Below are 12,161 nucleotides of genomic sequence, written 5' to 3'. Positions count from 1 at the left end.
CCATAAATCGGCTGAGACTTGATAGGAAAAGAAGAGGAAGAAAAGGTTCCCGTTCCGAATTGCAGAAGTGGAGTCATGTATCCCTCTCACTTCTGACAGCCCAGGTGATGCACAGAATGTCGCTCTTTCTGCAGATTAGCCAGGGTGGGAAATCGACCCGCAGTGTCCTGGGAAGCGACCGCGCCTACCCAGAATCCTCCTTGGCTTGGAAGAAGAGGCCTTTGCAGAGGCACCAATGACAAGAGGCGGGTCTGGTGACTGGGGACTTTTCGATAGCTCTTCATCTGCCTCCGGTCCCGGCGGGATCCCATGCGGGTTGTTTTGTGCCGTCCCTGCCCTGAAACCCGAGGCCCTTTCAGCCACTGAGAGGGAACCGAGCAGCCTGAAAGGGCAAGTTCCTTTCGGAAAGGGGGGAAGAAGCGTCGACCCGGCTGAGATGGTGAATGTGAAGGGGAAGGAAGGGAGGGGGGGGGGGGGGGGGGGTCACACCTGAGTCCTGCTGCCTGCCAAGTTTCCTGTCTGCCTGCCTCACTGGCTGGGGGATTCTTCTTCTCTCTTGTTGCCTGGTGGGAGTGGTTGTGAAACAGCCTTTGTGCCCCCCCCCCCAGGGACCAGAGCATCCAGGGAACCTGGAAACAGGACACCAGTGGCCAATACGTGAGCCTAGCTCCCAAACTGCCCACTGGCCTTGCACAAAAAACCCCTTATGCAGTCCCTTTGACAACATTTGCATCACTATGGCAGGATAGAGGCCTGCCCAGGGGGAAGTGGCTCTAGGTGGCTGCTGGCCCTCTCCGCCCGGATGTGAACCGGCCCCAGTCCTGGGCCTCTGCTTCCCCTGGGAGCCCTCCAGGACAACTGGTAGGCCGCTGGGCTAAAAAGGGTCCTGGCGCAATGTTCCCTCTAAGTTGCGGAGTCTTGTGAGCAAAAATTCTACTTTGTGAGCTATTGGCATTAAAGTTGTGAGCGAGCGATTTGGCAGCTGCATGAATTAGTTTGCTCTGGAGCCTTCCTTCTTGAGCAAAGACAAAAATGTGTGAGCTGTAGGCTAAAAAACTGTGAGCTAGCTCACGCTAACTCAGCTTAGAGGGAACACTGGTCCTGGGCCAGATAAAAACTCAGCCTGCCAATGTTCCCTCTCAGCTGTGGAGTCTTGTGAGTAACAATTCTAACTTTGTGAGAGCCACTGGCATTCAATCTGTGAGCGAGCGATTGGGCTGCTGCATAAATTAGTCTGCTCTGGAGCCCCATCCTCCCTGAGCTAAGACAAAAAGGTGTGAGCCGGAGGCTAAAAAACTGTGAGCTAGCTCACACTGACTCAGCTTAGAGGGAACACTGCAAACCCAGAAGGTCTCATTTGTCTCCGGGTTCCTTGCCTTCATTCTCTGATTAATCAGAGAGTGATTAAAATGTGGAATCTGCTGCCAGAAGATGTAGTGATGGCCAGTGGAATAGACAGCTTTAAAAGAGGAACAGGTAGATTCATGGAGGAGAGGTCTATCTGTGGCCACCAGCCATGATGACTGAGAGGAACCACCATGTTTGGAGGCACTAAAACTCTGAATCCCAGAGCCAGGAGGCAGCATCAGGGGAAGGGCCTCGGCCTCTATGCCCTCTTGTTGGCCACTGTGCGAGGCAGGGATGCTGAACTAGATGGACCCTCCCTGGTCTGACCCAGCAGGGCTCTTCTGATGTTCTTCTCAGGGGAAGGCCTCGGCCTCTCTGCCCTGTTGCTGGCCCTCCAGAGGAACTGGCTGGCCCCTGTGTGAGAGACGGGAGGCTGGACTAGAGGGACCCTCCCTGGTCTGACCCAGCAGGGCTCTTCTGATGTTCTTCTCAGGGGAAGGCCTCGGCCTCTCTGCCCTGTTGCTGGCCCTCCAGAGGAACTGGCTGGCCCCTGTGTGAGAGACGGGAGGCTGGACTAGAGGGACCCTCCCTGGTCTGACCCAGCAGGGCTCTTCTGATGTTCTTCTCAGGGGAAGGCCTCGGCCTCTCTGCCCTGTTGCTGGCCCTCCAGAGGAACTGGCTGGCCCCTGTGTGAGAGACGGGAGGCTGGACTAGAGGGACCCTCCCTGGTCTGACCCAGCAGGGCTCTTCTGATGTTCTTCTCAGGGGAAGGCCTCGGCCTCTCTGCCCTGTTGCTGGCCCTCCAGAGGAACTGGCTGGCCCCTGTGTGAGAGACGGGAGGCTGGACTAGAGGGACCCTCCCTGGTCTGACCCAGCAGGGCTCTTCTGAGGTTCTTCTGCCTGCCTTGCACATGGACTGTTCCCCTCAGACACTCTGAGTCAGGGGCTCTCTCATGTGGACTCATGGTTCAAGTCCTAATGGCATTAGAACAATTCGGATACTGGCTTAGCTACATTGGATCATTTTACAGCAATAGCCACCTGCACTTAACTGCACTTTTATATATACTGTTGTTGTGAAATTTTATAGTAATTTATAGTATTGCGCTTTCGCATCTGTGTTTTATTGGATTTTAACTTTCGAACGCTGCCTTGAGCCTGTCTGTGCAGGCAAGGTGGGATATAAATCGAAATAAATAAATAATAGATAGTTCTGTAGCAGTTTCTTCCATGAACCCAGCTGGGAGTGGAATCATAGAATCATAGAATGTTAGAGTTGGAAGGGACCTTGCAGGTCACCTAGTCCAACCCCCTGCACGCTGCAGGAGCACAGCCGAAAGAGAGCCCTGCACCGTACCCGAAAGGTGGTCATCCAGCCTCCGCTTGGAAACGTCCAGTGAAGGAGCATCCACCACCTCCTGAGGCAGTCTGTCCCACTGCTCAACCACTCTTGACAGTCAGGAAGTTTCTCCTGATATTTAGCCGATATCGACTCTGTAATGTATCCATCCCAGACCGCGTGTGTGGCCATTTCACCACATGGTCATGCAAAGCAGCCGAGCTTCGCTCACAGTAACAATGGGACAAGCAGATCCTAGCCGGCACCTATCAGCAGGCTAGGCTCCCAGGCAAGAGCCTATGGAACTCTCGGCCACTGTAAATAGCCAATCACTTGTGTGGGGGGGTGTTCTGGGTGCGGGGTTGTTGCACATATAAACCGGCCTGCGAGCTGGTTAGCTTGTCTTGTTCTGAGCTGAAATAAAGTGTGAGAGCTGAAATCACTAGTAAGTCTCAGTACTTTTCAGACTCCCTTGTGATTTCCACCCATTCGATCTAGTCTTGCAATCCGGAGCAAGAGAGAATAGATCTGCTCCATCTTCTACATGACGGCCCTTCAGATACTTGAAGACTGCAATCCTGTCCCCTCTAAGCCTTCTCTTTCCCAGGCTAATCAGACCCAACTCTTTCAGCCTTTCCTCGTAAGACTTGGATCCCAACCCTCTCCCCATCCTGGTTGCCCTCTTCTGGACACACTCGAGCTTGCTGACATCCTTCCTCAAATGTGGTGCCCAGAACTGGACACAGGACTCCAGGTGCTCAGGGAGGCAGATCTGAGGGGCACCCCTCCCACCCGTTCAGGCCCCGGAGGGACCTCCACCCCCAGGGCCCCTGTGCCAGACCCCACCAGCCTGTCCCTGCCACCACCCCCTATATTGGAAAGCCTGAACACCAGGTCCTGACGTCACAGCAATGGCGACCAGGGTAGTCATAACATTCCCTGTGTGGCGGACTCGAGCAGGAGAAGACGACGTTGGTCTCTTTCTCCAGGGCTGGTTTTCTCTTTGCAAAAACGAGGGAGGCTTTCTGGAGTTGGTTTGGGGGGGGGGTTGTGTGGGGTTTTTTGCACAGTGGCCATCTTTATTTTCTCGGAAGGAAGAGGACTCATCTTGCTTGCTTTTGGAGGACTCTGGACGTGGTGATTCCCCGAAGCTTCCCTTTCCCCTCCCTTCCCCCCACCCCGGTCTTTGCAAAAAAGAGACGCTTGCAAAAATCAGGGTCCCCCCCCCTCGTTTTGGAATGGAATACCAAGAGATTGGAGGGAGATTAGGCAGGATCCCAAATGGATCATATCTGTACATTTTTGGGGAGAATCTAATAGAATAGCAGCCTTTAAAGCCAGGGAGTTTGTGTTGTACAACAGCTAGAGGGTTTGCCTGTAAGCTGGGAGAGACATTTCCGATAACCCATGAACTTGTTGTGCACCCTTGGGCTCCTGGCTGCTCTTTTATAATTGAAGTTTACTGTATGTGAAAACGTCTTACCTAAGTATGAGTTTGTACACATTAATATCTCATGCTGTGTCAATGGTAGATGAAAAGTACTACTGAAAATCAAAAGTTAATAAACTCTTAGTATTATTTGACAGTACCATCATACAACAGACATCCACCACTTTCCCCTATTATATGCTTGTAAATTATACGAAACATACACTCAAATATGCAAGGGAAACTGAACTCAGTAACACTGTAAGCTAGTGTGGATACTGCAGTGAAAGAATCAAGAGACTATCTTGTTGAGTACATGAGAAACTGCAAGTTAAAACACTTGTGAAAGTAGTTGGCAACTGCAGAGTTCAGGGACTGTTATGACTACCTTTGATGACATCACGACCTGGTGTTCAGGCTTTCCATCTATAGGGGGTGGTGTCCCTGCCCGGCTGCGTTTCTCCCGCCTCCCTCCTGAGGTGCTTGCAAAAAGCATCACCGGCTGAGCTCCGCCAGCCGCCGGAACTTCCACGATCCGAATGGATCCAAAGGGAGCCATTCGCTGCCCCCGTTCTGGACTGACTGTGGGTGTGGAGGGGGGGGGGTTTACCGGGAAAGGCCCCCACGGGCTGAGCCCATCACCTCTCCGGTGCTCCTCCATAGAGGAACAAAACCGCCCTTGTTCCACCTTCGCCGCTTGGACGGCCTCCAGGGCCCTGCGTCGGAGGAAAGGGCCTCATCGCAGCCTGGGCAGTTTCTCTTTATCCGACTCGGGAGGATCTTGATTAAGAGAAGAACTTCCTTTTTGTGGGGAGGTTTGAAAAGGAGGGCAGGAAATGTCACCTCCTCCCACCCCTGCACTCGAAGCCGGACATACGAGCGGCCCTCTTCTGTGGGAGGACTGGGTCAGGCACAGAGCCAAGCAGTGGTGGGGGTGCCACCGGTTAGTCCCCTTGGCCCGGTGCTGCCCAAGAGGGCCCTGCTGAGATGACCCGGGTGCTGTCGAGGGAAGGGTCCACTTGCCAGCAGTGGCCGGGACCTCTGAAAACCTCCGAGCCAAGGCAGGAGGGCGGCTGGCCTCTCCCCTGAGCAAGAGGCAGAGGTATACCCTCTCTGGATGGGGAGGCTTGACTGAGTGGTCCTGGTGGAAAGCCCCATTTCTCCGGCAAGGGCTGGTCCAGGCTCCAGCCCACCACCCACACTTTTTTCTCTTGGGCCAGCTCTATTCAAGTTCATAACTCAGAACCCTGAACCAGACCAAGGAGCCAGGTCACTTTCTGTCCCTCCTCGCCTGCAGAACTAATCACAGCTGGGCCCTCCACTTCACGTAAGCAAGAATTGACCCAGAACTAGGAGGAGGAGGAGGTGATTGGATCTATACCCAGCCCTTCACTCGGAGTCTCAGAGCGGCTTACAAACTCCTTCCCCTTCCCACAACAGACACCCTGTGAGGTAGGTGGGGCTGAGAGAGCTCTTTTGAGGACTGCCTTTTCAAGGACAGCTCGTCACAACTATGGCTTGCCCAAGGCCATCCAGCAGCCGCATGTGGAGGAGCACTTCATTCTAATGAAGAAATAATTACAGAATGACAAACCTGAAGGACACACAAACGGATAGTGTACTAGAACTCCGTCGTTTGTCTGGAACTAGTACTGTATTACTCTGTATGTACTGCTAAGCTTTATATTGTGTATTGTAGTGTTATTGTTGTAATTTTGTTAATAATTGAATTCTAAACATTGCATATCAAAACCAACAAATATTGTTTAATTGTACACGGTGATTTACTGTTTTACTAGTAGGGCTATCTTTCGGCTGTGCTCCTGCAGAGTGCAGGGGGTTGGACTAGATGACCTGCAAGACCCCTTCCAGCTCTAACATTCTATGATTGATTCAGAACATGCCCAGGGGGTCAGGCAGAAGCTGTTCAGGAAGTTCAAAATCTTGGTCCCCAGGAACCCAGTGGTTTGCAAGCAAAGGGAGGGAGTGGACATCCTGCCGTCCATTTCTCTTGCCATCGCCCACTTGGCCCCCCTTCTCCCAAGTGGCAGCCATGGCTGTCCCTGCAGAGGCAGACTCCACGGGGAGAAGCAACTGGCCCAAGCTCCCCCACAGATCTGAACCCGGATATCCCTAGCCACTGCTGGTGCATCTGCTGTACTTTTCTCCCTTTCTCACAATACAAGAATTCGTGGGCGCTCCATGAAATTGCTGAGCGGTCGGGAACAGATAAAATCAAGTACTTCTTCAGTTTGGTGTAGTGTAGTAGTTAAGTGCGTGGACTCTAATCTGGGAGAACCGGGTTTGATTCCCCACTCTTCCTCTTGCACCTGGCTGGATGACCTTGGGCAAGCCATAGTTCTGGCACAGCTGTTCTTGAAAAAGAGCAGTTTCTGTCAAGAGCTCTCTCAGCCCCGCCTACCTCACAGGGTGTCTGTTGTGGGGAGGGGAAGGGAAAGGAGTTTGTAAACTGATCATAGACTCCTTTGGGTAGTGAAGGGTGGGGTAGAAATCCAATCTCTTTTCTTCTTCTTCTTCTTCTTCTTCTTCTTCTTCTTCTTCTTCTTCTTCTTCTTCTTCTTCTTCTTCTTCTTCTTCTTCTTCTTCTTCTTCTTCTTCTCCTTCTCCTTCTCCTTCTCCTTCTCCTTCTCCTTCTCCTTCTCCTTCTCCTCCTCCTCCCAAAGAGTGATTAACGCATGGAATTCACTGCCACAGGAGGTGGCAGCGGCTACAAGCAATGACAGCTTCAAGAGGGAATTAGATAAGCATATGGAACAGAGGCTATGAGCCACAAGGTATAGATAGGAGCTCTCAGTCTGGGGCAAGGGATGCTCTGTATTCTTGGTGCTGGGGGGGGCAACAGTGGGAGGGCTTCTGGTGTCCTGGCCCCGCTGCTGGACCTCCTGAGGGCACCTGGTATTTTTGGCCACTGGGTGACACAGAGTGTTGGACTGGATGGGCCATTGGCCTGATCCAACACTTGCTTCTCTTATGTTCTTATGTCTGGGGCAAGTGATGCTCTGTATTCTTGGTGCTTGGGGGGGGGAACAGTGGGAGGGCTTCTAGTGTCCTGGCCCCACTGGTGGACCTCCTGAGGGCACCTGGTATTTCTGGCCACTGTGTGAGACAGAGTGTTGGACTAGATGGGCCATTGGCCTGATCCAACATTGGCTTCTCTTATGTTCTTACCCACTGCACTGAGAGTGCAGGAAGGCCAAAATTCACTGGCATCTACCCAGAACTGACTTGGATCCCAGCTCCTTCTCACTCAGCATGGTCTCCTCCAATGAGTGGAATCTGAGCAAGGCCTGGAAGAGAGAAAGGCCTTTCCCAGTTCTCCTGTCAGAGAGTTGGGGGATGGGGTGGGGGTGCTCCACCCTTAGAACCGTGGAGTCCTAGCTAGGGCCCTGGGAGACATTGGGTGCAACCCCCTCCTCCATACAGGGAGTCCGAAGGCAGAGCACCCCTGAGCCATGGATGGGCAGTCTCTGCTGGAAGGCCCCCAGAGAGAGGCAGCCTGCCATGCCCCGCCCCACCCTGCGAAAGTGCTCCTGGCATTGGGAAGGTGGTTCCTGCCGTCTAAAGGAGAGGCCACTCACTATTCCATCAGCCATTCCCACCTGGGTCCAGGTACTGAAGTACCAGTTGTTGCGGGCCTTCCTCATCCACGATGTTCCAATGGCCTGGTGATTCTACATCTCAGGAACCGTCTCCCCAGGAAGATTCATCCGCCCCCTCCTGTTGCCGTCTTCCACCAGCGGGTGAAGACTTTTCTGTTTCGTTTGGCATTCCCTCCTTCCTAACCGGTGTTCTAATTGACGTGTTTTATCATCTGTCTGTATTTTAACTCTATTTTTAAATCATTTTAATGATGTATGTGTGTGAGGGGGAGCTGATTTGGGTGGTGGGAAGGACCGTCCGGTCACAGCTGAGTTAGGGTGACCCTGTGGAGTTTCCAAGGCAAGAGAGGTTCAGAGGTGGCTTTGCCATTGTGGTGTATATCTCCTTAAGATCAAGTTGTATTGTTTCTATACACCTGAAAAGGATTGAGAGAGCCACTCCTCCCTCTCTCCTTCTTCCCTGCAGGTCGGGGCTTATCTTGTATTGAGGAAACTATTGAATAAAGGAGGTCGTGGACCTGAACTGTGTTGTGCTTGTGAGTACGGCTGCACCGCTATAATAAGAGACATTGCAGCCGTGGCCTGCCTCTGCATAGCGACCCTGGACTTCCTTGGAGGTCTCCCACCCAAGTCCTAACCAGGGCTGATCCTGCTTAGCTTCTGAGGTCTGATTAGATCAGGCTAGCCTGGGGCCATCCAGGTCAGAGCAGAAGACATACAGAGGTGGGTTTTGAAGAAGAGGCCGGTGGGGCTGAGAGAGCTCTTGACAGAAACGGCTCTTTTTCGAGGACAGCTCTTGTCAGAACTGTGGCTTGCCTAAGGTCATCCAGCCAGGTGCAAGTGGAGGAGGAGTGGGTAATCAAACCCGGTTCTCCCAGATTGGAGTCTGTGCTCTTAACCACTACACCGGACTGGCTCTACACCACGACACCGGAGGGTGGGGTTGGGGGGGGGAGCATCTCCAATTAACAGGACCAGGCAGGAGGGGATGCCAAAGGCCTCTGGTAATGGAGACCTTGATGGACCAGGGCAGAGGGGAAGTCTGATTCAGTGGAAGGCGGCTTCATGTTCACATGCGTGTTCATCTGCCTTCTCTCAGCAGTTCCATGTAGGTCTTAAGGGCATGGAGGAAAAGAAGTAGAAGAAGAGATTGGATTTATACCCCATGGCCCTTCACCACCCAAAGGAGTCCCAGAGCGGCTGACAGACTCCTTTCCCTTCCCCTCCCCATGACAGACACCCTCCTGTGAGGTAGGTGGGGCTGAGAGAGCTCTTGACAGAAACGGCTCTTTTTCAAAGGACAGCTCTTATCAGAACCAAGGCTTGCCCAAGGTCATGCAGCCAGGTGCAAGTGGAGGAGTGGGGAATCAGACCCGGTTCTCCCAGATTAGACAACAGACACCCTGTGGGGTAGGTGGGACTGAAAGAGCTCTGACAGAAACGGCTCTTTTTCGAGAACAGCTCTGACAGAACTACGGCTTGCCCAAGGTCACCCAGCAGGTGCAAGTGGAGGAGCAGGGAATCAAACCTGGTTCTCCCAGACTGGAGTCCACTCAGTCTTCGGACTGGTAGAGGTGAAGAAGGCAAACCCTCCCTGGAGGAGAGAAGGGGGAATCTCAGAGCAGAGGACGAGGGACGAGGGTTCCCAGGGCCTGGACCCAGGACAAGGACCCAAACCAGAACAGGGGCAGGCAGACTGGAAACACACACACACACACACACACACACACACACCCCTTCCCCATGCCTCAGTGGCTCTCTGGAGCCTTAGAACTTAGCAGGGACCAGGGCAGGGTCTGTTGCCCCGTGGGAATCATAGAATCCCAAGAGCTGGAAGGGGCCACACAAGGCACGATCTGCCTAGAGCAGGGGTGTCAGACATGCGGCCCGGGAGCCAGATCAGGCCCCCGGAGGGCTTCTATCAGGCCCACAGTGGAACTGGCTGTCTTCCGCTTCTTCTTCCAGTTCTGCTGCTGCAGCGTCATCGCAGGTTTGCAGCTTACAGATACACACCTGAACAGCATACTCAAGATTGCAACGGCACAGACATTTCGATGCGATAATTCAGAGCAAGAGGTGTCAGTTATCGGACACTGTTAAATAAACAAAATATTGCAAGAGTGCTCATGTTTTAAGCATGTTTTTATTTTAAGTATAAAAAAAACCCCTTTGTGTTTGTGTCCTTTATAAAGTTTATATCTCCGCTACCTGGCATTACATTTTATGACACACACGACCCAGCCCAGCAAGGTCTCATTTATGTCAGATCCGGCCCTCATAACAAACGAGTTCGATGCCCCTGGCCTAGAGCATCCCTGGCAAGACTTCCAGGGAGGGGGAGCTCACCACCTCCCCAGGCAGCCCATTCCACTGCTGAACAACTCTCTGTAGATTACCCCACCCCCTAAGATCCAGCTGGTATCTCTCTGCCTGTAGTTTAAACCCATTATTGTAAGTCCTCTCCTCCACTGCTCTGTCTCCCCCTCGCCTCCCAAGAGATTTATTGCAGCCGGCCCCTCCAGGGGTAGCACCTGCTCCATCAGCCACAGGAACACTTCCAGCCCGCTGCCCCCGGGGGGCCTTTGAGGTGACACAAGATGCCTTTGTGGTTTTGCAGCAGCAGAACAACGAACTAAGTGGCCGCCCTGCTGGGATCCCTGCGACTGTGGGGGGCAGCTGTGGTGGTCAGCTTCCAGTCCCTGGCTGGAGGACTGGCCCCTTGCTTAACCCCATTGTGTGCAGTGTTCCCTCTAAGCTGAGTGAGTGTGAGCTAGCTCACAGTTTTTTAGCCTCTGGCTCACACATTTTTGTCTTAGCTCAAGAAGGATGTGGCTCCGGAGCAAACTAATTCATGCAGCAGCCCAATCACTCGCTCACAACTTTAACGCCCGAAGCTCACAAAGGAGAATCTTTGCTCACAGGACTCCGCAGCTTTCAGTGAACATTGATTGTGTGTGTGCGGAAGTAGGCCGGGTTGCAGCAGCCAAATTTGCAGTGCAGAAACTTTCCCTGTGCTGGGGGGAGATTCTCAGAAGCTCCAAGGGGCTGTGGGGGAAAGGGGCGGATGGGGCGCTTTTCTCCCTTTCTCACAATACAAGAACTCCTTGTGGGCACTCCATGAAATTGCTGAGCGGTCCGGTTAGAACAGATAAAAGGAAGTCCTTCTTCACCCAAAGAGTGATTAACACATGGAATTCACTGCCACAGGAGGTGGTGGCAGCTACAAGCAGGGACAGCTTCCAGAGGGAATTGGATAAGCATATGGAGCAGTACCTTGGGCTGAAAGAAGAACAAATCAGTCAATCCTAAAAGAAATCAACCCTCAACCCTTGCTCACTTCTGGGCTCTTTCTTCCTTGGCGTGGGAAATTTCTAGGCTGCCTCGTCAGAGTCCCTCTCAAGCTCGTTCACCATTCAAATGAGTTTATCAGTTTATTTATTTATCTGCAGCATTTATATCCCTCCTTTCTGCCCTTACAAGGGCCCCCAAGGCGGCTATCAATTTAAATCATACACGATGAAATCACATTTTAAAAGCACTAGAAACGGGCCACCTGACCTGGATGGCCCAGGCCAGCCCAATCTCATCAGATCCCGGAAGCTAAGCAGGGTTTCCCAGATTAGAGTCTGCACACTTGACCACACCACCAAACTGGGAAGGAGTGTGGGGAAGTGGGTTAGGGAAAGTGAGGTTGTTCCTCACCACCAAACTGGATCCAGCCTGGCAACTGGCCAGGTGCTCAGAGGCAAGGCCTTCCCCAGCCCTCCTGCTGGAGCGCCACCCTGTAGTGCGGAACAGCAACACCAACCCCCCCCCCCTCCAGAGTGAAATGGCGAAAGGGCGTACAGCGCGCCACCTTGTGGCGTACTGAAAAACTGCACAGAGAAATTCCTCTTTGCGAAGAGGATGCGGGAGAACAAGGGAGGGGGCTTCCCTCTTCAGGTAGACACACAGACACATTTACATATAAATCTCCCGGCGGGGGGAAAGAAAGCCCTCCCCCTCTCCCTGGGCCCTTCGGTGCGGCAGGAGATCCTCGGGGGTCCCTCCTCCCCCCAGGTCTACTTCCAGGGCGCCAGTGGAGGGGGCCTCCTTCTCGGAGCTCTGCCCTCCCCCGTCCCGTCCACGTCCTTCGCCCCCCCCCCCGGCCGAGACTGGGTGCTGGGTGCAGCCGCGTGGCAGGGGAGGGCGCCCGGCTGTTGCCCCCCCCCGCCCCCTCCGGCCGGGCTGCTGCCGTCGCTGCTCCTCCTCCTCCTCTTCCTCCTCGCGGTTGCCGGGGCGACGGCGGGGAAGCGCGCCTGCCTGCCTGCCTGCCTGCCTGCCTTGCCTGTCCGTGGCCGGGCGCGGGTGCGCGCGCGCGCGCGGGGGTGACACATCGAGCCGGAGGAGCCGCGGCGGCGCCGCTGAGGCCCCCAACGCCCGCCCG

The sequence above is a fragment of the Gekko japonicus genome, unplaced genomic scaffold (genome assembly GCF_001447785.1).
Source record: "Gekko japonicus isolate JY-2015 unplaced genomic scaffold, Gekko_japonicus_V1.1 scaffold358, whole genome shotgun sequence".
Lineage (NCBI taxonomy): Eukaryota > Metazoa > Chordata > Lepidosauria > Squamata > Gekkonidae > Gekko > Gekko japonicus.
Note: the sequence above shows the minus strand (reverse complement) of the source record.